Raw genomic sequence first — 25,756 nt, 5'->3', positions numbered from 1 at the left:
CGCTAAATCCGCGGATTTTGCGGATCCACGATCCGTGAATTCGCAAATTCGTGAATCGTGGATCCGCAAAATCCGCCCATGCTTAGTCGTCAGAAGGCTTTTTAAGAATAGGTCTAACTTGTGCATGTTTCCATCTTAATGGTACCCTGGCTTGTTCCAATGAGGTGTTAAAAACAGCAGTAAGGGAATTAACTAGCAGTGGCATATTTGCGGCACAGCGGCGCGGAGAGAAAGGGTCCAAAGGGGATCCAGATTTTATTTTTCTTAAGCCCTCCAGTGTTTCAGTTGCAGTGATCGGGTCGAATTCAATCAAATAGGAGGACTCATTGCAATCCATCGGCAGGGGTGAGGGCATCAGGCTATGAACTTGAGGAGACTGACGTAGGTTTAAGTTGGAGAAGGAAGAATAGATAGATTTAATCTTGTTATCGAAGAACTCGGACACTGATTCGACCCAATTTTGGGAGGGACTAAAAGGAACCTGTTCGGTACAAGGGGAAGTGAATTCTTTTAATATTTTGTATAGTTCTTTACTGGAACTTGCCGAATTGTTTATGCGCTGGGTTAAGTAGGTCTTCTTGGCCATTTTAATGTTTTTTATGTAACACGAATAAAGTAGTTTATACTTGACTCTATCCTCTTTCGTTTTAGTTTTTCGCCAATTGCGTTCCGCTACTCTGCTGGCTAGTTTGTCTATTTTAAAGTGGTCGTAAACCATGGGCAAGCCACCGATTTAGTTTTAACGTTGGTTTCAGGAATAATTACATCTAGAGTTTGTATAATAGAAGACTCCAAATTGGTTACCCTTTTTTCTAACGGAGCGCCAGATTTATTGAAGGTTTAAAATGGGACTGGAAGGCTTCAGATGTAAGTTTACGCCAGGGAAACCTGGCTTAGAAAGTTAAACTTTATAAGATAGTGGTCAGTCCAAATCATGGGAAGAGGATCTTTAAAACTCAGATTAGGGGAACTTGTAAAAATTAAATCTAGGATGTGGCCCGCTAGGTGAGTCGGGCCAGTGACTCTTTGGGTTAGACCAAGACTTTCCATAGTACTGATTAAGTGACAGGTCTCAGGGTCAGAAGAGAGTTCAGCATGATAATTAAAATCACAGAGCAAAATAAAATTTTCCGTAGCCAGGATATGGGCAACTATGGTTTCCAATAGATAGTTGACGAATTCCAATTTTAGGGCCCGGGGGTCTATAAACTAGAGCTCCTCGCCAGTGTCCAGAACAAGAGATTTTAATGCTAACTATCATGATTTTGGCTATGGGGCTGGAAAAGTATTCCAATAACTTGATCTCAATAGGGGCTTTAGCCGCAATGGCTATGCCTCCGCCCCTCCGCAATTCTCTGTCCACCCTTGTTAGAAGGTACCCCGGGGTAAGGCGGCTGCTATATCTGGTGACGCCTGACTGTGAAACCATGTTTCAGTAAAGAAACAGACATCTGGTTTTTCTGCTTCGAGTAAGCTCCACACCTCCATGGCGTGTTTAGGTATTGACCGTGCGTTGAGGTAGAGAGTGGTTATAACATTATCTTTTTCTTGATTTTCCCTGGCCGGCGTAGTTCTCGCCCTCGGCAAAGGGACCATGTTAGGTCTACCCCTAGCAATGCCAGGAAACGGACATTTAGATGTTCCGTTCTGGGGGACAAATAAGGAGATACTTGAGATTGAATCACCCGGGTGAATAATCCTGGGCTTAAAATACTGCCAGTATTAAAGGATTTCAGTTCAGCACTGGTATAGCAAAGCACAATTAAACAGCTTACCTAACTAACAAACCGAAAAGAAAAGGGCAGGGGTCCAGGCAACAGGCAACGGTCAGGCGCGGATGGGCGCAGATGGGCTTGCCTTCGGCGCGCTGGTGCGCGCGTCCGCGCTGGGGTAGGCTTTAAGTGGTAAAGGGGGCGGGCCCTGGTGGTGACGCTCGCTAATTGAAACGCAGCGCAGTGGCGCTTCCTGGAAGCACGTAGTGGGCTACTTGGCCCTAATGGTCCCTCAGGATTGAAGGGGAATTTTTTCCCCAACTTAAACGCGCCACAGGTCGTGTTTGCACACATCACCTCAGGCCCAGTCCCCTCTCTTCACCACTGTGTAAACGTGCCCTGTGGCTGTTCTAACTTGAGAGATTAAGTCAGCTTGAATCCTGAGGGTCCCTAGGGTCAAACTAGCCCACTAGGTACCTCCAATAAGCGCCACAGAGCTGCGTTGCAGAGAGGTGTAAAAAGGGGTGTGGCCTCTGAACACCTGTCTGCAACCCAGCTCCCTGGCGCGTACTGGAGATACCTGTTGGGCTATTTGGCCCTCAGGGACCCTCAGTATTGAAAGGGAATTAATTCCCCAACTAAAACGCCCCACGGGGCGTGTTTGCACAATGGTGAAGGAAGTGGGCATGGCCTGAGGTGACATGTCTGCAAACACGTCCTGTGGCGCTTTTTAAGTTAGAAAATTAATTCCTCCTCAATCCTGTGGGTCCCTGGGGCCAACTAGCCCACCAGGTACCTCCAGTATGCGCCAGGGGGCTGCATTGCAGAGAGGTGTTCAGAGGCCACGCCCCTTTTTACGACACTCTGCAATGGAGCTCCGTGGCGCTTACTGAAGGTACCTGGTGGGCTAGTTGGACCCCAGGGACCCTCAGGAATGACAAGGAATTAATTCCCCAATGTAAACCGCGCCACAGGATGTGTTTGCACACATGTGAACTCAGGCCAGCCCCCTCCCTTCACCACTGTGCAAACACGTCCCGTGGTGTGTTTTAAGTTGGGGGATTAGCTCCTTTTGAATACTGAGGGTCCCTGGGGTGCAACTAGCCCACCAGCTACCTCCAGTATGCGCCACAGAGCTGCGTTGCAAAGAGGTGTAAAAAGGGGCGTGGCCTCGGATCACCTCTCTGCAACGCAGCCCCCTGGCGCATACTGGAGGTTTCTGGTGGGCTAGTTGGCCCCAAGGAACCCCCAGTATTCAAGGGGAATTCATTCCCCCTCGGCAAACGCGCCAGGGGCCGCGTTTGCAGAGTGCTACAAGAAGGGAACGTGGCCTCCGGCACGATGCTGGTCTTTTTCTTTTTATTTGTTTAAGAAGGGGGGCTGTGTGGCCCCCCTTCTTTTCCTAATATTTTGGCCCCGGTGACCCCATCCCCCAGGGCCTGCCCCCTAATTAATTTTAGGCCCCCCTCCCAAGGCCATAATCGGCCCTGTGGACCCTATCCCCCGGGACATGGCTCTTTTTTATTTATTTATTTTTTATATAGGAGGGGGCTGTCTTGCCCCCTCCTTAGGTCATTTATGGCCCCGGGGACCCCATCCCCCGGGGCCGGCCTTATTTTAAAAATTCATTTTGTGGAGGGGGGGCGTGTGCCACCCTCCCAGCCCACTTGTAGCCCCGGGGACCCCATCCCCCGGGGCTGGCCTTCTCCGTTGCAGACTGTGGGGGGGTCCCAATTCCCCCCATGGTCCCGCCGGCTCCCCGCCTTCTGTGGGAGCCGACATTGCTTTTCCACACAGGGAGCTGCTAAGATGCAGCTCCCCCTGTGGAAAAGCAATTTGCTTTGCTATTTGGAAGAGAGAGCAGGTTTCCTGGTCTCTCTTCCAAATAGCAAAGCAGTTTGATATGACAGGGCGGGAGCCGCGAGGCTCCCGCCCTGCCATAGCAAACTACAACGTCCTGGGGGTGGGCACCCCGGAACACTATATATATATATACCGGGACCTGCCATGGAAACAGAAGGACCTAGCTGCAATCACATGAAAGGCAGCATGAAGGGCAGTGAGGACGTTTTTGGGAAGATTTATGTGCAACATGGTGAGAGAGGGACTCTTTTTCAGACCAACTGTGGTTTTTATTATCTTAAAACTTTACGTGTGTACAGCAGCTCACTTGAGTTTCACGGACGGCACTACAAGTACCAGAAGGCTCAGTCAGAGCAAACGCCCAGTGAGGCAGCTGGTGAAAGTACATCAGTAAGGCCGATGTGCATCACATGTTAAGGACTATGCCTCTGAAGAAATGCTGAACGAAGCATGAAGCGCGTCAGGCTGTGTGATTTATTGAACTGACTTCCACCCAGTGTGTTGCAGCTTCCTGATTAAAAACTAAATTTTTCTACCTACTGCGTGGGCTCTCCTAAATGGGAATCGCTTTCAATTTGGTGTATTTACGGCTGGTCCTGGTCGTGGGAGAGCCCTGCCATGGAAACAGAAGGACCTTGCTGCAATCACATGAAAGGCAGCATGAAGGGCAGTGAGGACGTTTTTGGGAAGATTTATTTGCAACATGGTGAGAGCGGAACTCTTTTTCAGACCCACTGTGGTTTTTATTATCTTAAAACTTTACATGTGTACAGCAGCTCACTTGAGTTTCACGGACGGCACTACAAGTACCAGAAGGCTCAGTCAGAGCCAACACCCACTGAGGCAGCTGGTGAAAGTATATCAGTAAGGCTGTTGTGTGCCACATGTTAAGGACTATGCCTCTGAAGAAATGCTGAACGAAGCATGAAACGCGTCAGGCTGTGTGATTTATTGAACTGACTTCCACCCAGTGTGTTGCAGCTTCCTGATTAAAAACAAAATTTGTCTACCTACTGCGTGGGCTCTCCTAAATGGGAATCTCTTTCGATTTGATATATATATATATATATATATATATATATATATATATATATATATATATATATATATATATATATATATATATATATATATATATATTGTTATTGTTATTGTTATTTTTGATTTATAGCGCGCTCAATCACCTACAGGCCTCTAAGCGCTCGGGAATCGATGGTAAACAACAACCTTGACAGTACAGAGGGCATCCACTGGCCTACGTGGCTCACAGGGCTCTCCTGAACAACAGCGTTTTCAGCCCCTTTCTGAAACGTAGGAGGTTTCCTTCCTTTCGTAGTGGCTCAGGTAGTGTGTTCCATAAATGCGGAACCAGCACCGAAAAGGCTCTACCGCCCTTGGTGGCAAGTTTGTACCGAGGGCAGACTAATAGCTGAGAGTCTGAGGACCTAAGAGCTCTCTTTGGGCTATACATTACCAGGCGATCTTTGATGTAAGCAGGTGCCATGCCATAGATGGCTTTATGGGCGATGAACAGATTTTTAAATTCCACTCGCTCCTTAATAGGGAGCCAGTGGAGGCTTTGTAGCAGGGGGGATGCTTTAGTGTGTCTTGGCTGTCTGAAGATAAGACGAGCGGCATCATTCATCACCACCTGTAGCCTATTTATCAAGGTTTTTGGTAGGCCAAGGTAAAGGGCATTTCCATAATCTATGCGTGAAATCACAGTAGCTGCGACGATGGAGCGTAGCATAGATTGGGAAATGATAGGCACTAATTTCCGTAGCTGTCGGATGATATTAGTACAGCTGCCCACCACTGAAGAGATTTGGCTGACCATAGAGAGGTCACAATCCAGTTTGATCCCCAGGCTCTTCACGTTCAAACTGGGTTTTGGTGCTGGACCTAACTCTGCGGGCCAGTAGAGGTCACACCATGGTGAGGTGGTAGATGAAATAACCAAGACCTCAGTCTTGTCTGGATTGATTTTTAGGAGGTTTCCTGTCATCCACTGGACCGTGTGTCTCAAAATATTCTGAGTGTGGAGTTGGGCGGTGTTTGTATTGTCAACACTCAGCAGCAGCTGCGTGTCGTCTGCATAGTTATATACTGTGCAGCCCATACTCGCCATATATATATATATATATATATATTCACTGAAAAAACCATAGGTTATAGACCATATATAGTTAGGAATTAGCATTTACAAAACCTTGAAAATTCACTGAAAAAACCATAGGTTATAGACCATATATAGTTAGGAATTAGCATTTACAAAACCTTTTTTTACTGACACAAAACCATTGAAATTCCATATATAGTTAGTTGTATTAACTATATATCTCGCACCCGCAATCCACTGCTGATCATGTCACATATTACATCATTCATGACATGGTCAGTGACATCACTGATGACATCACTGATGACATCTCAAATGACATCACTGATGACATCACTGATAACAACATGCAGTGATTTTATGTTTCTGTAAAGTTTAAATATGTCTTACATATTGAAGAATGAGTGGATGTATAAGTGTCTGGATGAAGGATTTAGTAGGTGCATGACTGACTGTATGAGTGAGTGATTAAATATGTCTCACTGAGTGCATGGGTTAGTGACTAAACTGTCTTAATTTGTGCATCATTATGTCTGTTGTTCAGTAAACTGCCGCATGTGTTGATCAGTAGCTATATGAGTAACTATATGGGTTATTGATTGGTTGCCCAAGTATTTGTATGGGAGACTGAGTGTGTGTGTTGATGGTTGAGAGGTGTATGACTCTGTGCATAGATGTGTGAGCAGTTGCTTCACTAGATGTATGAGTTCAAAAGTGCATGTGGAAACAGCTCTATGGGTGGTTGACTGTGTGCATGAGTGTATTGGTGAGTGAATGTATATCTCAGTGCTACATGTCAAAGTAAGTACATATGTAAAACACAGTACATGTGAGAGTTGACATATATAAATAACTGTGCATAAGAGGCAGTGAATGTGTGAGTGGCTGTATGGATCATTATGAAATTGTATCAGGGATTGTATAAGAGAGTAAATATGTGTTAGTATCTGTTTGAATACGTAAGGTGTGTATAACTGCATAGTTGAGGAAATGGAGGTGTGATTGATTCTTTGCATGACTGACTAGGTGTGTGAGTAACTCCATGGATGAGTGACAGTCTGTGAGTGTCTATTTACACTGAGTGTACATAAGGTTATATTAGAGTCTGAAGAAGTTCATCGCATTATCACATGAATGATGTCATCAGTGATGTGATCAGTCATGTCAAATGAGATGTCATCAGTGATGTCATCAGTGATGTCAATTGAGATGTCATCAGTGATGTCATCAGTGATGTCATTTGAGATGTCATCAGTGATGTCATTTGAGATGTCATCAGTGATGTCATTTGAGATGTCATCAGTGATGTCATCAGTGATGTCATTTGAGATGTCATCAGTGATGTCATCAGTGATGTCACTGACCATGTCATGAATGATGTAATATGTGACATGATCAGCAGTGGATTGCGGGTGCGAGATATATAGTTAGTACAACTAACTATATATGGAATTTCAATGGTTTTGTGTCAGTAAAAAAAGGTTTTGTAAATGCTAATTCCTAACTATATATGGTCTATAACCTATGGTTTTTTCAGTGAATTTTCAAGGTTTTGTAAATGCTAATTCCTAACTATATATGGTCTATAACCTATGGTTTTTTCAGTGAATTTCAATGGTTTTGTAAATGCTAATTCCTAACTATATATGGTCTATAACCTATGGTTTTTTCAGTGAATTTCATAGGTTTTTTAATAGCAAATGTTTATAGTATTAAAAAATATTAAATTTTAAAGCGAATTTTATATTGTATAATTATGTCATTTTTTTTTTTAATTCTTTTTGGTGCGCTCCCAGGGCGCGGACTGGTGAACGCACGGGTAAGCGCAATCTTGCGGCGCGCCCCGGGGCGCGTACTGATGAGCGTCCCGATAGCGCTATTGCCACGAACATCGTGACGTATTGCGTAGCCGCCACACCTTGCGTCATAAGACACGTATCGCGTAGCCGCGAGATGCGTCTTATGACGCACCGCGTAAGCGCACCCGGAAGCGCATGCGATCGCGCAACGTAAGCGCCCCGAAGCGCTTATGAAACACGCCCCGGGACGCGCCCTGGGGCGCGTAGCGTAAGCGCGTCAAACCATGTGACTTTAAAATAACACTTTTCATTGGTTCAGAACTTTTTTTTTTCCAAATTGTGTGAAACCCACCCATTTCTCTCACTATTGCTTTGTACTTGGAGAGAGCAAGAGCTGTTCTGTGTACTGTCTTCATCTCCTACTTTCCTGATCTACAGCAATGGCTGCAAGAGAGTCATCCAGCAGTGATTCCGACGGATTTTTAGATGAGGACCCTCCTCAGCAGAAGAAAAAAGACCATTTCATCTGGAAATTCTATGACATCCCTGAAGGACAAAAAAAAGTAAATGCTCCCAAAGTAACCTGCAAAATATGTGGTAGTTCTTTATCCAGAGGCAATCCTCTGAAAAAATATAGTTTTGGAAATGCCAATTTAATCAGGCATGTCAAAAGAAGACACCCAAACAACTTTGCCAGGGAGAGTGTCAGAGAGCTGGCACGGAATTTACCCACAGATGGCGGCAGCACCTCCACTGGTGGAGCAACACCTTCGGGACCACCCCGTGGAAGAATGGTCCCTAACATACAGCCGGTGTTTGCAGGCATAAAATTTCTGTGCACGGAGTGTGACGAACTGCTCTGCTATGGGGAGCAGAGTGTTGAACTCATTGCCATAAAGAAACAGCAACACCGCTGCACTGCCAGTCCCTAAATTTTCACATTTTTTTGCTCCTGTTGAGCAGTTTTGGAATCCCTGTTTTTGTTTTTCCCCTGACAAAAATCCCAAAAAAATATAAAATCGTTTTAAAAAGTCAAAAAAAATATAAAACAACAAAAACAAAAAAAAGTTCTTTTCAGAACTACCTCCAATTTATAAAAAAATGCTATTTTTTTTTTAAAAAAAGTCTGTCATTTTTTATCTCCATGGTACGCTTCCCCGTACGCTCCCCGGTGCGCGTACCGGGCGCTCCCCCCCCCCCCCGCGAAAATCGAATTTTTTTTAAATTTTTTTTTTTACCCGCGGGACCCTTTTATGGCCCCCACATCAAAACTAGGGGGTCAGGGGGGTGTACCATGCCCCCTTTTGCTCATTTCCCCCTTTGATTTTTGCCACCTCTTGTGTCTCAATCCTACCGAGACACAAGATGGCGGCCGCTGCGGACTGTTTCGAATGTTTACAGACACCCGAGAACCAATCAGCTTGCCGTGCGCAAGTCGCGTGGCGCGCCCGGAGCGCTCCCCGGTACGCGCACCGGGCGCGGCTCTAGATATATATCTTTTTTTAAACCTAATTTACTCAAAATTCACAGGAGCACATATCTTCAGACCTAGCAAAGGCACATCGGGCAAACAATATCTACAATTTTGCCAAGTTTCGTGGAAATCCATTCAGCCGTTCGAGCTAAAAGTGAGTCCAACCGCCCTATGGAAAAATGAATGGGAAAAACACGTTTTGGGACCCCCCTTTTTTCTCGGCCCCCCCTTGACAAAACCCCCCCAAATTTTCAGGGGCTGCTCAGAAACAATATGTTCCATTTTCCTGAAAATTTCATCCAATTCCGTCCACAAACGCCAAAGTTATTAGACATAGAATTTTCAAAAATCCCATAGAGAAAAAATCCTAACTATATATACCTACTGGCGACCGCCAGTAGGTAATATATATAAATATATATATATACCGATGCCCCCTCAGAGTAAAAGGGGTCTGACACAGCAAGGGTTGATGCTCAAAGGGTTTATTCATTGATCTCAGTCTCTGGTGTTGTGAAGCGTCTCGGCAGCGTGTTTCAGCGTTCTCCTTTTTCCTCAGTGCCAGCTTCACTGCAAATAGTCACACATGGGGCCCATTTGACTGTTCTTATAGTCACCCCCACTGACAAGATGACTCAGCCCCATTGCAATCTTAAGGGCCCACTGCCTCTTTTGACGACTTGATTGAAGTGCAATATTTCAAACCACAACAGCACAGATGTGCCACAGCCGAAAAGAAAGCCCAATCTGTAATCGGCATTCCCAAACAAACAGTGGAGTCCCAACAAAGTTGGCTTCGGGTAGCACCCTTATGCTGGCAGTCAGTGACAGTTCATTTATGAATAAATTGAGTCCCCAAGAGCTTCCATCCCTAGTGAAATACTGCTTCCCCTCTCCCCAAGCATGAAAGTAAACACACTGTGATATTTAAATGCTGGGGGGCGACGCGTTGTAGTTTCATACCCAAACCAAAGTTGCTGTCAGACGAGTTGCTCCAGACCAGGAGGGCATGTAGGTAACCAGCTTCAGCATGCTGGTAAAACATAGAAACCAACACCCCCTCAGAAGAAATGGGGTCCGACACAGCAAAGGTTGATGCTCAAAGGGTTTATTCAATGTGTTCAGTCTCTGGAGTTGTGGAGCATCTTGGCAGATGCATTTTACCGTTGTCCGCTTTCCTCCTTGCCAACTTCACTGCAAATTGTCACACCTGGGGCCCATTTGATTATTCTTATAGTCACTTCCAATGACTAGATGACTTAGCCCCATTGCAATCTTAAGGGCGCACTACCTCTTTTGTCGACTTGATTAAAGCGCAATATTTCACACCATAACAGCACGGATGTGCCACAGCCGAAGAAAAAGCCCATTGAGTAATCAGCATTCCCAAATACATAGTGGAGTCTCAACAAAGTTGGCTTCAGATAGCACTCTCGTGCTGGCGGTCTGTGACATATATATATAAATATAATACCTACTGACAGGTAACAGGAGGTAGATATAGTTAAGATGTAGTTTCCATAGGAAGATATTTTTTTCATTTGCCAATAACGTTGGCGTAGTTTGACAAATCTTTGCGAAACTTTCAAAACTATTTTGCCAGTCACTTCAACTGCTTTGTTGAATATTTTGGGTGATCTGTCAAATGGGGGCCGAGAAAAAGAGGGGTCCCAAAACGCTTTTTCTCCACATTAATTTCCATAGTAAACTTTAGACATAGCTACAGCCTGAACTGCTGAACAGAATTACATCAAACTTGGCAGAAAGGTTGCTGTTGGTCCAGAAAGCACCCTTTTTGTTAAATGGTGTAAATTCATTCAGTAGTTTTGGAGCTGTTTAAAGACATTTCCAGCTGTATATCTGGTGTTGGCGTAGTTTGACAAATCTTTGCGAAACTTTCAAAACTATTTTGCCAGTCACTTCAACTGCTTTGTTGAATATTTTGGGTGATCTGTCAAATGGGGGCCGAGAAAAAGAGGGGTCCCAAAACGCTTTTTCTCCACATTAATTTCCATAGTAAACTTTAGACATAGCTACAGCCTGAACTGCTGAACGGAATTACATCAAATTTGGCAGAAAGGTTGCTGTTGGTCCAGAAAGCACCCTTTTTGTTAAATGGTGTAAATTCATTCAGTAGTTTTGGAGCTGTTTAAAGACATTTCCAGCTGTATATCTGGGGAAGCGGAGGATTCACAACTACTCCCGATTATGTGCTTAAGATCTGATTGGCTGCCAACAATTCAAACCAGCAAGTGTTGGCAGTCATCTTGTGACTTGACTGAACCAAAATATTTCAAAAAGGGGGTGGTGATGGACAGAGTATCTGAGTTAATCAGAACACTCCTACCCAGTCAACAGATCAGGGCTTGATCCATCACCATTTTTTAGCTCACTGCACCATCCCAGTTCAGAACCTGGCTATATGCAAATTAGTCTGTCCCTGGCCCAGTGCATCATGGGAACAGGGCAGACCAAACTACCAAGCCAATTCTTCACTGGAAAGGAAACAAGCTTCCGGGGACCGGTTTCTGGCATTACAGCCGTCTTCGGCCCGGCTTGCTTGAATCCTGATGATGCAGTGAGCAAGGGACTCATGTCTGAGCATACCCTTCCACACTTGTGGTGGCCAAAATATTTCAAAAAGGGGGTGGTGATGGACAGAGTATCTGAGTTAATCAGAACACTCCTACCCAGTCAACAGATCAGGGCTTGATCCATCACCATTTTTTAGCTCACTGCACCATCCCAGTTCAGAACCTGGCTATATGCAAATTAGTCTGTCCCTGGCCCAGTGCATCATGGGAACAGGGCAGACCAAACTACCAAGCCAATTCTTCACTGGAAAGGAAACAAGCTTCCGGGGACCGGTTTCTGGCATTACAGCCGTCTTCGGCCCGGCTTGCTTGAATCCTGATGATGCAGTGAGCAAGGGACTCATGTCTGAGCATACCCTTCCACACTTGTGGTGGCCAAAATATTTCAAAAAGGGGGTGGTGATGGACAGAGTATCTGAGTTAATCAGAACACTCCTACCCAGTCAACAGATCAGGGCTTGATCCATCACCATTTTTTAGCTCACTGCACCATCCCAGTTCAGAACCTGGCTATATGCAAATTAGTCTGTCCCTGGCCCAGTGCATCATGGGAACAGGGCAGACCAAACTACCAAGCCAATTCTTCACTGGAAAGGAAACAAGCTTCCGGGGACCGGTTTCTGGCATTACAGCCGTCTTCGGCCCGGCTTGCTTGAATCCTGATGATGCAGTGAGCAAGGGACTCATGTCTGAGCATACCCTTCCACACTTGTGGTGGCCAAAATATTTCAAAAAGGGGGTGGTGATGGACAGAGTATCTGAGTTAATCAGAACACTCCTACCCAGTCAACAGATCAGGGCTTGATCCATCACCATTTTTTAGCTCACTGCACCATCCCAGTTCAGAACCTGGCTATATGCAAATTAGTCTGTCCCTGGCCCAGTGCATCATGGGAACAGGGCAGACCAAACTACCAAGCCAATTCTTCACTGGAAAGGAAACAAGCTTCCGGGGACCGGTTTCTGGCATTACAGCCGTCTTCGGCCCGGCTTGCTTGAATCCTGATGATGCAGTGAGCAAGGGACTCATGTCTGAGCATACCCTTCCACACTTGTGGTGGCCAAAATATTTCAAAAAGGGGGTGGTGATGGACAGAGTATCTGAGTTAATCAGAACACTCCTACCCAGTCAACAGATCAGGGCTTGATCCATCACCATTTTTTAGCTCACTGCACCATCCCAGTTCAGAACCTGGCTATATGCAAATTAGTCTGTCCCTGGCCCAGTGCATCATGGGAACAGGGCAGACCAAACTACCAAGCCAATTCTTCACTGGAAAGGAAACAAGCTTCCGGGGACCGGTTTCTGGCATTACAGCCGTCTTCGGCCCGGCTTGCTTGAATCCTGATGATGCAGTGAGCAAGGGACTCATGTCTGAGCATACCCTTCCACACTTGTGGTGGCCAAAATATTTCAAAAAGGGGGTGGTGATGGACAGAGTATCTGAGTTAATCAGAACACTCCTACCCAGTCAACAGATCAGGGCTTGATCCATCACCATTTTTTAGCTCACTGCACCATCCCAGTTCAGAACCTGGCTATATGCAAATTAGTCTGTCCCTGGCCCAGTGCATCATGGGAACAGGGCAGACCAAACTACCAAGCCAATTCTTCACTGGAAAGGAAACAAGCTTCCGGGGACCGGTTTCTGGCATTACAGCCGTCTTCGGCCCGGCTTGCTTGAATCCTGATGATGCAGTGAGCAAGGGACTCATGTCTGAGCATACCCTTCCACACTTGTGGTGGCCAAAATATTTCAAAAAGGGGGTGGTGATGGACAGAGTATCTGAGTTAATCAGAACACTCCTACCCAGTCAACAGATCAGGGCTTGATCCATCACCATTTTTTAGCTCACTGCACCATCCCAGTTCAGAACCTGGCTATATGCAAATTAGTCTGTCCCTGGCCCAGTGCATCATGGGAACAGGGCAGACCAAACTACCAAGCCAATTCTTCACTGCAAAGGAAACAAGCTTCCGGGGACCGGTTTCTGGCAATTACAGCCGTCTTCGGCCCGGCTTGCTTGAATCCTGATGATGCAGTGAGCAAGGGACTCATGTCTGAGCATACCCTTCCACACTTGTGGTGGCCAAAATATTTCAAAAAGGGGGTGGTGATGGACAGAGTATCTGAGTTAATCAGAACACTCCTACCCAGTCAACAGATCAGGGCTTGATCCATCACCATTTTTTAGCTCACTGCACCATCCCAGTTCAGAACCTGGCTATATGCAAATTAGTCTGTCCCTGGCCCAGTGCATCATGGGAACAGGGCAGACCAAACTACCAAGCCAATTCTTCACTGGAAAGGAAACAAGCTTCCGGGGACCGGTTTCTGGCATTACAGCCGTCTTCGGCCCGGCTTGCTTGAATCCTGATGATGCAGTGAGCAAGGGACTCATGTCTGAGCATACCCTTCCACACTTGTGGTGGCCAAAATATTTCAAAAAGGGGGTGGTGATGGACAGAGTATCTGAGTTATTCAGAACACTCCTACCCAGTCAACAGATCAGGGCTTGATCCATCACCATTTTTTAGCTCACTGCACCATCCCAGTTCAGAACCTGGCTATATGCAAATTAGTCTGTCCCTGGCCCAGTGCATCATGGGAACAGGGCAGACCAAACTACCAAGCCAATTCTTCACTGGAAAGGAAACAAGCTTCCGGGGACCGGTTTCTGGCATTACAGCCGTCTTCGGCCCGGCTTGCTTGAATCCTGATGATGCAGTGAGCAAGGGACTCATGTCTGAGCATACCCTTCCACACTTGTGGTGGCCAAAATATTTCAAAAAGGGGGTGGTGATGGACAGAGTATCTGAGTTAATCAGAACACTCCTACCCAGTCAACAGATCAGGGCTTGATCCATCACCCTTTTTTAGCTCACTGCACCATCCCAGTTCAGAACCTGGCTATATGCAAATTAGTCTGTCCCTGGCCCAGTGCATCATGGGAACAGGGCAGACCAAACTACCAAGCCAATTCTTCACTGGAAAGGAAACAAGCTTCCGGGGACCGGTTTCTGGCATTACAGCCGTCTTCGGCCCGGCTTGCTTGAATCCTGATGATGCAGTGAGCAAGGGACTCATGTCTGAGCATACCCTTCCACACTTGTGGTGGCCAAAATATTTCAAAAAGGGGGTGGTGATGGACAGAGTATCTGAGTTAATCAGAACACTCCTACCCAGTCAACAGATCAGGGCTTGATCCATCACCATTTTTTAGCTCACTGCACCATCCCAGTTCAGAACCTGGCTATATGCAAATTAGTCTGTCCCTGGCCCAGTGCATCATGGGAACAGGGCAGACCAAACTACCAAGCCAATTCTTCACTGGAAAGGAAACAAGCTTCCGGGGACCGGTTTCTGGCATTACAGCCGTCTTCGGCCCGGCTTGCTTGAATCCTGATGATGCAGTGAGCAAGGGACTCATGTCTGAGCATACCCTTCCACACTTGTGGTGGCCAAAATATTTCAAAAAGGGGGTGGTGATGGACAGAGTATCTGAGTTAATCAGAACACTCCTACCCAGTCAACAGATCAGGGCTTGATCCATCACCATTTTTTAGCTCACTGCACCATCCCAGTTCAGAACCTGGCTATATGCAAATTAGTCTGTCCCTGGCCCAGTGCATCATGGGAACAGGGCAGACCAAACTACCAAGCCAATTCTTCACTGGAAAGGAAACAAGCTTCCGGGGACCGGTTTCTGGCATTACAGCCGTCTTCGGCCCGGCTTGCTTGAATCCTGATGATGCAGTGAGCAAGGGACTCATGTCTGAGCATACCCTTCCACACTTGTGGTGGCCAAAATATTTCAAAAAGGGGGTGGTGATGGACAGAGTATCTGAGTTAATCAGAACACTCCTACCCAGTCAACAGATCAGGGCTTGATCCATCACCATTTTTTACCTCACTGCACCATCCCAGTTCAGAACCTGGCTATATGCAAATTAGTCTGTCCCTGGCCCAGTGCATCATGGGAACAGGGTAGACCAAACTACCAAGCCAATTCTTCACTGGAAAGGAAACAAGCTTCCGGGGACCGGTTTCTGGCATTACAGCCGTCTTCGGCCCGGCTTGCTTGAATCCTGATGATGCAGTGAGCAAGGGACTCATGTCTGAGCATACCCTTCCACACTTGTGGTGGCCAAAATATTTCAAAAAGGGGGTGGTGATGGACAGAGTATCTGAGTTAATCAGAACACTCCTACCCAGTCAACAGATCAGGGCTTGATCCATCACCATTTTTTAGCTCACTGCACCATCCCAGTTCAGAACCTGGCTATATGCAAATTAGTCTGTCCCTGGCCCAGTGCATCATGGGAACAGGGCAGACCAAACTACCAAGCCAATTCTTCACTGGAAAGGAAACAAGCTTCCGGGGACTGAACCAAGTCACATGAAAAAACATTACAAAAAAAGAAAAGGGGGCAGGGTAAAAACACCCTGACCCCATAGGTCTCCAAGGCCAAAAAAAGCATAACATTTTTTTTTGCTGACAATCGCGCTGGAAATGAAATTCCTGCTAAAATATTTTTTAAATAATAGAGCGTTGTCTCCCATGCTTTGTTAAATATAGGCCCCTTGGTTGTCCAGGTCCCAGGCAGTTTCTATAGTGATGAAGAGGGTGCATGCAGCATGCAGCACCCCCTTCACTCCAGGGACCACCACCTCCCTGGAGCAAACAAATGAAGCAGGCCCACATGGCCCAATGCAGGTCCGGGGTGCCACTTCCCTGGGGCTAATTATTGATTAAGTGTGGGGGAGGCTTATATAGCCTCTCAATAGCCTCGGGACTGCTGCCCTCCTGAGGCTAATGCAATGGGGTCCTCACAGACCCCCTCTGCCCAGGGGACTTCCAACTCCCCGAGGCTTATGTTGAAAATAATGTGGGGTGTATGGCCCCCTGCATGGGGCGTGGCCAACCACCAAACATGGCGAACGCGAGCGAAAGGAGCTCCATAACACACCCTGACACCTGAGCATTTATCTGGCATAAGCAGGTGCCAAATCGCTGTAAGCACGATGCTACAGCCAGCGGGGGTGCTGTGGACTGTGGCGGCACGAGATTCGGGCTGCCGGGAGCCTGGTTTCACCCTCCGCAATCGTATGCAGTGTGCAGACATAGTGTGAAGTCGCGCTAGTGAGACAGAGAAGGTTGCGGCATGCTGCGACGGAGAACCGGAGATTCCGCAGGACAGCAACGGTAGTGTGGATCGAGGGAGGAGGACGCGACCATTCCATATTGGTGGAGAGCGACAGCGGGAGCGAGCTGAGGGCTGTGACGGGTGGCCCCAATCATATCGAAGCTGCAGCAGCCCTTGGCCCTGCTTAAAATGGCGGCCAGCTGATGGAGATCGACTAGGACGGCGAGGAAGCCGAGGGTGAGTGTCTGAACTGGGGTTCCCCCCATTCCTGGCCATTATGATGTGAAGGGCACAGGCACATGGCGGAATACAGCCCACACTAGACGCTGGGGGGACCTGTACTGCCCAGGGACTGTGAGGTGATTTGCAAACAGGGCAACTTGAAGGCCGGGTATTGATGTGAGTTGGCGTCCCCACGCCGTGTGATTGAGATGCAAGGGGTATTCAAGGTATTGTGACTGGCCTGGACTAAAATAGACCAGAGGCGACTGGCAGATCCATAAGGGTGACCACACTAAGGCGCTAGACATCTGAGCTGGGACCCCTGGCCACAGTATGGCCTCATAAATCTCACAAGGGAGCTGCCAGGACGGACTGGCAGACACTGTGCTCCCAGTAGTATACTTAAAGCTCATTGGATGCTTCCTCTTGATGATATGCGAGCTGTGCGACGATGTGACCTGGGTCTTATTCGCGAGTTGTGTGACAGAGCTGATACTCGAGGGGGTGAAGGCAGATTGTACCTTTCAAAGTAGGGGCCATTCACCAGAAATAGCGGAACGTTTTGTGGTGCCTACAGAGAGGTGAGCCACATACTGTAACGCAGCTTATGAAGTGCTACTACCCGGTGTCATTGCTGTGGGTCGGCCACCTCTATACTACAGGTGTTGCTGGACAGCAAGAGAAGTGCGCTGTGCTGCTTCTGACCCCTTTGAGGATATGGGGCACCCGAGGACAGAACAGTCAGAGCCCCCACCCCCAGAAGGCCCATCAGAACAATACCAGACACACAGATGGGTGGCCAGGACGTTGATGTGATTCCGCCCACGGAGCCCACTAGCACTGAAGGCAAGCTAGATTTAATATTTCGCAAAATACGCGACTCCAGGGCAGTGTTGGAAACGCAAATAAGCATGCTAACAACCAGTTTTACTCTGTAAAAGCTGAACACACAACAGGCTGGCATTGGACAACCTAATTTCTCAACAAACAACACACTCATCCCAGATAGAAGAATTGCATCGCCAACTGAAGGGTCTACAAGATAGGGTGGAAGACGCAGAAAGACGCTCTAGGTGCAACAATGTGCGTATTTTGTGAATGTCAGAAAGGAGCGAGGTGGCCCACCCAACCCAATTTATAGAGCAATGGCTTCGAGAGCAGGTGGCTACATTGGAACTCACAGATCACTTTATTGTTGAGCGCGCACACAGAGTCCCACCCAGACCTCCACTCCCGGGAGCACCACCCAGACCAATAATAATGCGTATTCTGAATTACAAGGATAGCGATACGATGTTGCGTCTGGCGAGGAAAAAGGCTCCGATAACATTTGAAAAGAAAACAATATCTCTATACCCGGAGTTTACACTAGCTGTACAATGAGTGAGTGCTACTTTCCAAGATGTCAAAAAGAAACTTCAAATGCATCATTTAAAGTATGCCTTGTTGGTCCCGGCCCAACTTAAAGTTCTCTATTATCAAAAGGCCCTGTTCTTCGATAGCCCGGAAGAAGCTGCGGATTGGTTGCAAATAACTCTGTCCCCTCTGGGATCGCAGCACTCCTCAAGCTCTCACCATAGACAGCAGCCGAAATCGCAGTGGATGAGAAAAGACAGACATGACAAAGGGAAACCAACAGACATTGGCAAGAACAAATAACAGACAGCCCAACAGATGCGATCCTGATGGCGGTACCTGATGCACGATCTGTGGCGGACACTGTGAACTCGTCGGTGGAGATGGATGCACACTCGGACTCTGAGTCTAGCAGGGCTCTGTTCCCCCTGGTCACTCCTCAGACTGTTAATGACTATTTGGGTTGATAAGAATGCTCACCTCCTGCTGCTGTGGTGCAATGTCAGATGAGTATATGGTTTTGTATACGTATTATGCTGTATATGCTCACTGTGTGATTATTGCTGTAATAGGACTTTACCGATTAGTTTGCAATGTCTCTAATGATGCTTAACACTTGCAAAACAGGGTGTGAACGGGGGTCTAAGGTCCCTGAACTTGTGTGTTACGTGTAAGGTGTTATGTTTCGTGTGGTGGCTGCTACCCTAAGGGCAACTGCACTTAGTTATGAAAACTATGGTGTTCTTATTGAGTTTGTTCTCTTGGTTTGGTTCTCTTTTGTTCCTTGAGAGAACCTAGTATTGGGGAGTTTGTCAGGAGTTACTGGCTCGGTTACATTTACAGTGAGGGATACACAAAATGCAGGGAACTATGTGATGATCAGTATGTATGTCTGGAAACCTGATGGTGCAACCTAATCGATATACATCCTGGAATGTACGAGGTATGGGGTCAATACATAAACAACTTAGAATACTGGCTCAATTAAATCGTAGGAAAGCACAGATTGTCTTTTTGCAAGAAACACATCTAGTACAGACGGAGGCATCAAAGCTCCTCAAGAAATGGAGGGGACAGCTATTTTCTACTTCTTATTCTACATTCGCCAGGGGTCGGCAATAGGGTTCAGGAACCGTATTCCCTTCAAGTTGCTAGAATAACGGTCAGATGTGAATGGGCGATATGTGCTGTTACATGGCATGTAAGATGGAGAGCAAATACTACTGGGGAGTATATACGCCCCGAACGCTGACCAAGACAAATTTCTAGAAATTCTCAGCACGGCGTTGGTGGGATGTGAAGAATACCTTGGATAGTAGGTGGTGATTTTAACTCAGTGATGGACATAGAGCTCGGTAGATCACACCCTCCCTTACAAGAGGCGGGGTGCAGGAAATAAACGGACGCACTTCAGGCATGGGCGGGAGGATGGGGTATGGGAGATATCTGGAGGGAGAAACACCCAACAGATAGGGAGTATTCCTTCTATTCCGTAACACTTAGCCTACATACTCTATAGGATATTCTGTTCACAGCGGCTAGTGGGTGCTGTCGTGGATACTACGCATCTGAGCAAAACGTGTTCAGATCATAACCCAGAAGAGGCCACATTATCATGGCGGAAGGTTCTGACGCCAATCTCATCATGGAGATTAAACCCATCACTACTAGAAGATTCAGTATTCCGCAATGCTCTTTCCACCGCCATAACGAAATACTTCACTGAAAACACAAACACAGCAAGTACTCGTCAAATTGAATGGGACACATTCAAAAACTGTGGTACGGAATGGCGATCAGCACAAAAGTGGGAGAGCGTGTGACACTTATTGACAAACTCAAGGAAGTGGAGAATAGGATGGCCAGACTGGAACAGGAAGCGGTAACAAATAGCACAAGCAAATCTGAATTGCAGGAACTACATATAACACATGAAGAACTACTGGAAGAAATTCGAGTTATAGACTATAGACTATATACCCGGAAACAACATGTGAGAGCGGATAGGGCAGGCCCCCTGCTTGCTAGGATTATTAAGGATACACCCCCTGTGTCACCCATTCTTGAAATACATACCCCTGAAGGGGTAGTGAAACGCACGCAGCTGGAAATTAATGCTGCTTTCCGGCAGTATTACGAACAATATTATGGGGCCCCCCTACAGGGTAGCGGAAAGGGACTATAAAGCATTTTTGAGGGATTGCATATCCCCACACTAAACGATTACCAAGCAGCAGAATTAAAAAGTCCAATCACGCATATTGAGGTTAAAACAGTGCACTCCCCATAATAAATCACCAGGCAATGACGGACTACCTGTTGAATTTTAAGCGATGTACTCTGAATTATTGATTCCCCGACTGTTAGAGCTGTATCCGAAGGCAGTAGAAGATAGATTCCTCCCTCACACTACTGTGCAGGCGACGGTGATCTCCTTGTTGAAATTGGGTAGAGACAGTAGCGACATGGCGAGCTATAGACCCCTATCGCTCCTTAAACGGATTATAAGATTTTAAAGGAGATATTAGTAACTAAATTATTGCAATATTCACCCAGTTTGATAAACACTGATCAGTGTAAATTTGTACCACACAGGAGCACGGCGCTCAACATCCGGAGGCTCCTCATGGTAATGTCACAGGTGCTTATGGATGCTGCTCTGCGAGGCTGCATCTCTTTGCGGCAAGCGATTTAGGATTCAGCTGGAATACGTTAATTGGGTAAGATTGTTGTACACGAATCCAACGGCAAGGGCCCGCACGGGGCCCCACATTTGGAGCCAATACCAGTTAGAGAGGGGTTCTAGACAGGGCTGCCAGCTCTCGCCCCTATTGTTTATTTTAGCACTAGAACCTCTCTTGCAAAAGCTATGTACAATGGCAAGACACAGAGAGATATGTATCAAGGAGGAAGTGCATGTGGTTTCGGCATATGCAGATGATATTATTTTATTTGTTAACAATCTAGACGAGGTATATGAACCTCTGCCAGAGATTTTTTTTTAACGTTCCAAAACCTTTCCGGGCTTACGATAAATGAGAATAAATCATACGCCTTCTTTTTTAATGCCGTACCTAGTACTGCACCAATAAAATTCGGCCAATGGAAGTTCCAGACCCAGCCAGTCACCTTTAAATATTTAGGCATTCAGATAAACAGAGATGTGGAGGATATTCTGGATGGTAATTGAACCCGCTCTATAACATCACGCCGGAAGCAGATAAAGTTCTGGACTTCCTTACCACTATCGTTGGCCGGGCGGATAGCCATAGCTAAAATGGTGATGTTACCGAGACTGTTATATTATTTCATTAATCTGCCCATTCTGAAACCACTGCCTACATTTAAACTACTGGACAACTTGCTAATTGATTTAATTTGGGACGCGGGACTTAGGAGTATAGGGCTTACTAGCAAGGAGGTATGGGAGTCCCTGACATGAGGGCTTACTGCTATGCAGGCCAGCTGCAGTGGTTAGCATATTGGATAAAAGGACGCAACCTGAAAGAAATATCCATGACCACACAGGCATGGGAGCGCAGGGAATTGCATGTACTACTATTGCCAGGCAAAAGCGTTTCATTGACAACGTCCCCTCTATAGCGCACCAGCTCTAAGTTATTGAAAGAGGTCCACGCGCTACACCAAAATCGCGGCGCCGTATGCCCCAAATATACCTCTACTAGGCCTTCCACTTCCCTTGGGACGTGCGACAATCAGACATATAGGGGTTTGGGCAGAGACCGGAGTTTCCACGATAGGCGATCTCTTCCACGATGGCATACTAATGAGTCATGACACCATTGTGCGGGAGTTGGGAGTGTCAGATAGGTTGTTTTTACTGCATGCACACATCTCCCGATATGTTAAAACAGTGTGGGCCCCTAGGGGGGATGAGCCTCAAACCCATGCGTTAACACATATGCAATATTTGACGGGTAAAGGGGGACACATGACAAAGAGGTTGTATCGGGGTATTCACTCACACACAACTGTGTCACTACAATCGACTCGAGATAGATGGGACACTGATGTTGGCCACACACTAACGGATAAAGAATGGGGGTTACTGCTAGAACACCCGCACAAGATCTCTAGAAACACAACGTTTAAATTTCTATAGCTCATGATAGTACACCGTGGGTATTCAACCCCCCACAAACTTAGCAAAATGTATCCAGAGGCATCAGGTGTTTGTCCTCGCTGCTGCTTCCCAAATGCAGGCTTATTGCACATGTTGTGGGACTGCCCGAGACTATTGATCTACTGGTCGACAGTGCAGGAAATAGTTAATAGCGTGGCACCAACAGGGAACATCAGGTCCTTGGAATGTTGCATATTGAGTCTAGGTCCAAAAGGAAAGAAGGGGAATCCTACGCGCAGATTTGTGAACCTTGCAATGATATTGGCCAAGAGGAATACAACTATGAGGTGGAGGGCTACCAGACCGCCCAAATTGCTAGACTGGTACAACAAAGTAGTTAAATGAGGGAGGGCGGAGGGAGCAGAGCTACAAAAAGAAGAACAGAAGGGAATGAGAAGGGTATCAATATCGCTTGACTGGAATCCAATAATGGAGGAATTTGTGGCTAAGGACTTTCAAGAACAATAAGGGACTGTACAGCTCGGGCTGTAACTGATTTTAAATGGTGTATGTGATATACGAGTTGCAGCACTGTAAACTGGTTTCTGTAATGTTAATATTCTGTAACTGATCCACATGATGTGTATCAAAGCACTTGCAAGGTTGACTAATTGTTATCATGGAAACAAATGTTAGTTTGAGCCAGAATGGGGGGGTTGGGTGGGAGGGGCCTTCTGATTATTTTGTTCATACACTATAACAATGTGTATGATAACCCTTGAAGAACAAAATGATTGTGTTATTGCAAAAAATCAATAAAAATACATTAAAAAAGTATGCCCTGCAGGGGCCATGGACCACCATCTCCACTGAGCTTCATATATGATTATTGTAGAGGCGTGCGGCTCCCCGCAACCCCAGGGACCCCGACCTCCCTGGAGCACATATAGAGAAAGGAGGGGGCAGAGTGGACCCCTCCTAGAGCCCTAGATGGCCTTGTGGATCACCAACCCCCAGGGCCGGCTCCAGCAATCTCCCAGGATGCCCACCCTTGGTACAGTTTTCTATAACTTGGCAGGAGGCACCAACCAAGCCATAGCAAACATTGCTCTGCTTTGTGTAAGTGAGAGCAGAAAATACTGTTGCTTACTTGAAGCGCAGCCAAATTGCTTTTGGAAAAGGGAGCTGCATGTTAGCAGCTTCCTTTGTCCAAAAGCACTGCCAGCTCCCTCAGGATGCATGGAGCTGGAAAGGACTGCAGGGGCCTTGAGGCTCCTCTCATGGTCCTCAACAGAGAAACTGGGAGCCCTGGTGGGAACAGGACACTCAGTATTGTGGCCAAAGCCTGCGAGGCCACCTCCCAAATTTAAAAAAATCGGTAAATAAAGGGCAGGCCCTGGGGGATGGGTTCCCCAGGGCCACAATTGGCCCAGGGAAGGGGGGCCACACAGCTCCCCTTCCTTTATTTAAAAAAAGATAAAATAGAAAGACTGGGCCCTAAGGGATGTGGTCCCTGGGCCAAAATCAGCCAGGATGGGGGGGACTTACGGCCCCACATCCTTTTTAAAAGAAAAAATAATTTAAAAAGGTGCGGGACCCAGGGGTTATGGTCCCCGGGGCTGAAAATGGCCTGGGGGGGCGCTCAGCCCCCACCCCTTTAAATATTATTTCAAAAAAAAAAAGAAAAGTCTTGGGTCACCAGGCAAAAATTGACCCAGGGTGGTGGGCCGCTCTGCACTCTCCCTATAAATTATATATATAAAAAGAAAAGGCTGGGCCCCGGGATGCTATTATTATTATTATTATTTATATGGCGCACAAATCATCCCCAGAGGGATCTTTCGGCGCCTGGGGGGCAGACAATAATATACAGTATCAATTCATCTAGAATAGCCATGTTTTTAATTGTTTCTTAAAGTTCGGATTAGAGAACACCCCAGAGACTGCTCGAGTCGCGTGGCAGCTCTGTAGCTTGCAGAAATTTGTAAACTTATTATCCTGATTTTCGCTTTTAAATAATTTGTTTTGCGCTCATTGTCAGCATTGCCAAATATTTTACTTGTGTGTACTTAGAGTGGGGCAGCATTCAGTAGCACTTGTATTTACCCGCATTTAACCTCAGCAGGACGCCCGATCCGTCCCGGCGGGGTCCTACTTCCGGTTGCACGGAGGTCAGCGCTCTAGGCATCCAGCCCACAGTCCCGCCCTTCCACGATTAAAAGTGGGAGCGCAGAGCGGACGAGCTGATTAGAGAACACCCCAGAGACTGCTCGAGTCGCGTGGCAGTTCTGTAGCTTGCAGAAATTTTTAAACTTATTATCCTGATTTTCGCTTTTAAATAATTTGTTTTGCGCTCATTGTCAGCATTGCCAAATATTTTACTTGTGTGTACTTAGAGTGGGGCAGCATTCAGTAGCACTTGTATTTACCCGCATTTAACCTCAGCAGGACGCCCGATCCGTCCCGGCGGGGTCCTACTTCCGGTTGCACGGAGATCAGCGCTCTAGGCATCCAGCCCACAGTCCCGCCCTTCCACGATTAAAAGTGGGAGCGCAGAACGGTCTTGCGCAGCGACGCGCGGGCGTCGCGCCGAAGTCGCGCCCAAGTCATAGCCCTGCCTGTCTGCGCCGGACAAGCGCCGCAAGACGCCTAATCTTTACTCCACCACTCAGGGAATCCCGTCTCCCCTTAGTATTTACATTAGTTATGGAGCGAATCTGTTATACTAGGACGGAGCTACTATCATTTAACACCGTACCATTACCTTGCCTAAATGACCCGAAGCAGAGCACCTCCATCACCGACACAGTACTATCCTGAATATACGGCAACGTACGTTCATTGCCTAAACATGTCCTCCAAATTTGGGCCCTACTTGATCAACAGGCCCCTGATCTATTCTTCATTACCGAGTCTTGGCTCCAGGAGTCATCTCTACCGGACATCGCATTGGCCTTACCTGAGGATTATAAAATATGCCATCTTGACAGGACAGTAAAAAGGGGTGGAGGGCTTGCGATTATTCACAAAACTGGGCTAAAAGTTAGTATCATTGACTCACACCAGATAGCGGAAGGCGAGTTTCTGATCTTCTTGCTCAAAATTGGTAATAATACCTCTTGGAAAGGTGCTCTAGTATATCGACCACCAGACGCCAAAGCCAATTTTGTTACCAAGCTGGTCGAGCTTATAGCCCCTCATGTTTTGACTAGCTCTAACTTCCTATTATTGGGAGATTTTAACTATCACTTGGAGCTGACCCAAGATCCTCATTCAGCTGAGCTAATAAATAGTTTCCACTCTTTGGATCTAAGGATGTTAGAGACAGGCCCGACACATAAAGCTGGACATACGCTGGATGTAGTGTGTACCAACGCCCAACAA

The sequence above is a fragment of the Lissotriton helveticus genome, chromosome 3_1 (assembly GCF_964261635.1).
Source record: "Lissotriton helveticus chromosome 3_1, aLisHel1.1, whole genome shotgun sequence".
Taxonomy (NCBI): domain Eukaryota; kingdom Metazoa; phylum Chordata; class Amphibia; order Caudata; family Salamandridae; genus Lissotriton; species Lissotriton helveticus.
The sequence above is the reverse complement of the archived record's forward strand: the minus strand, read 5'-3'. Positions refer to the sequence as shown.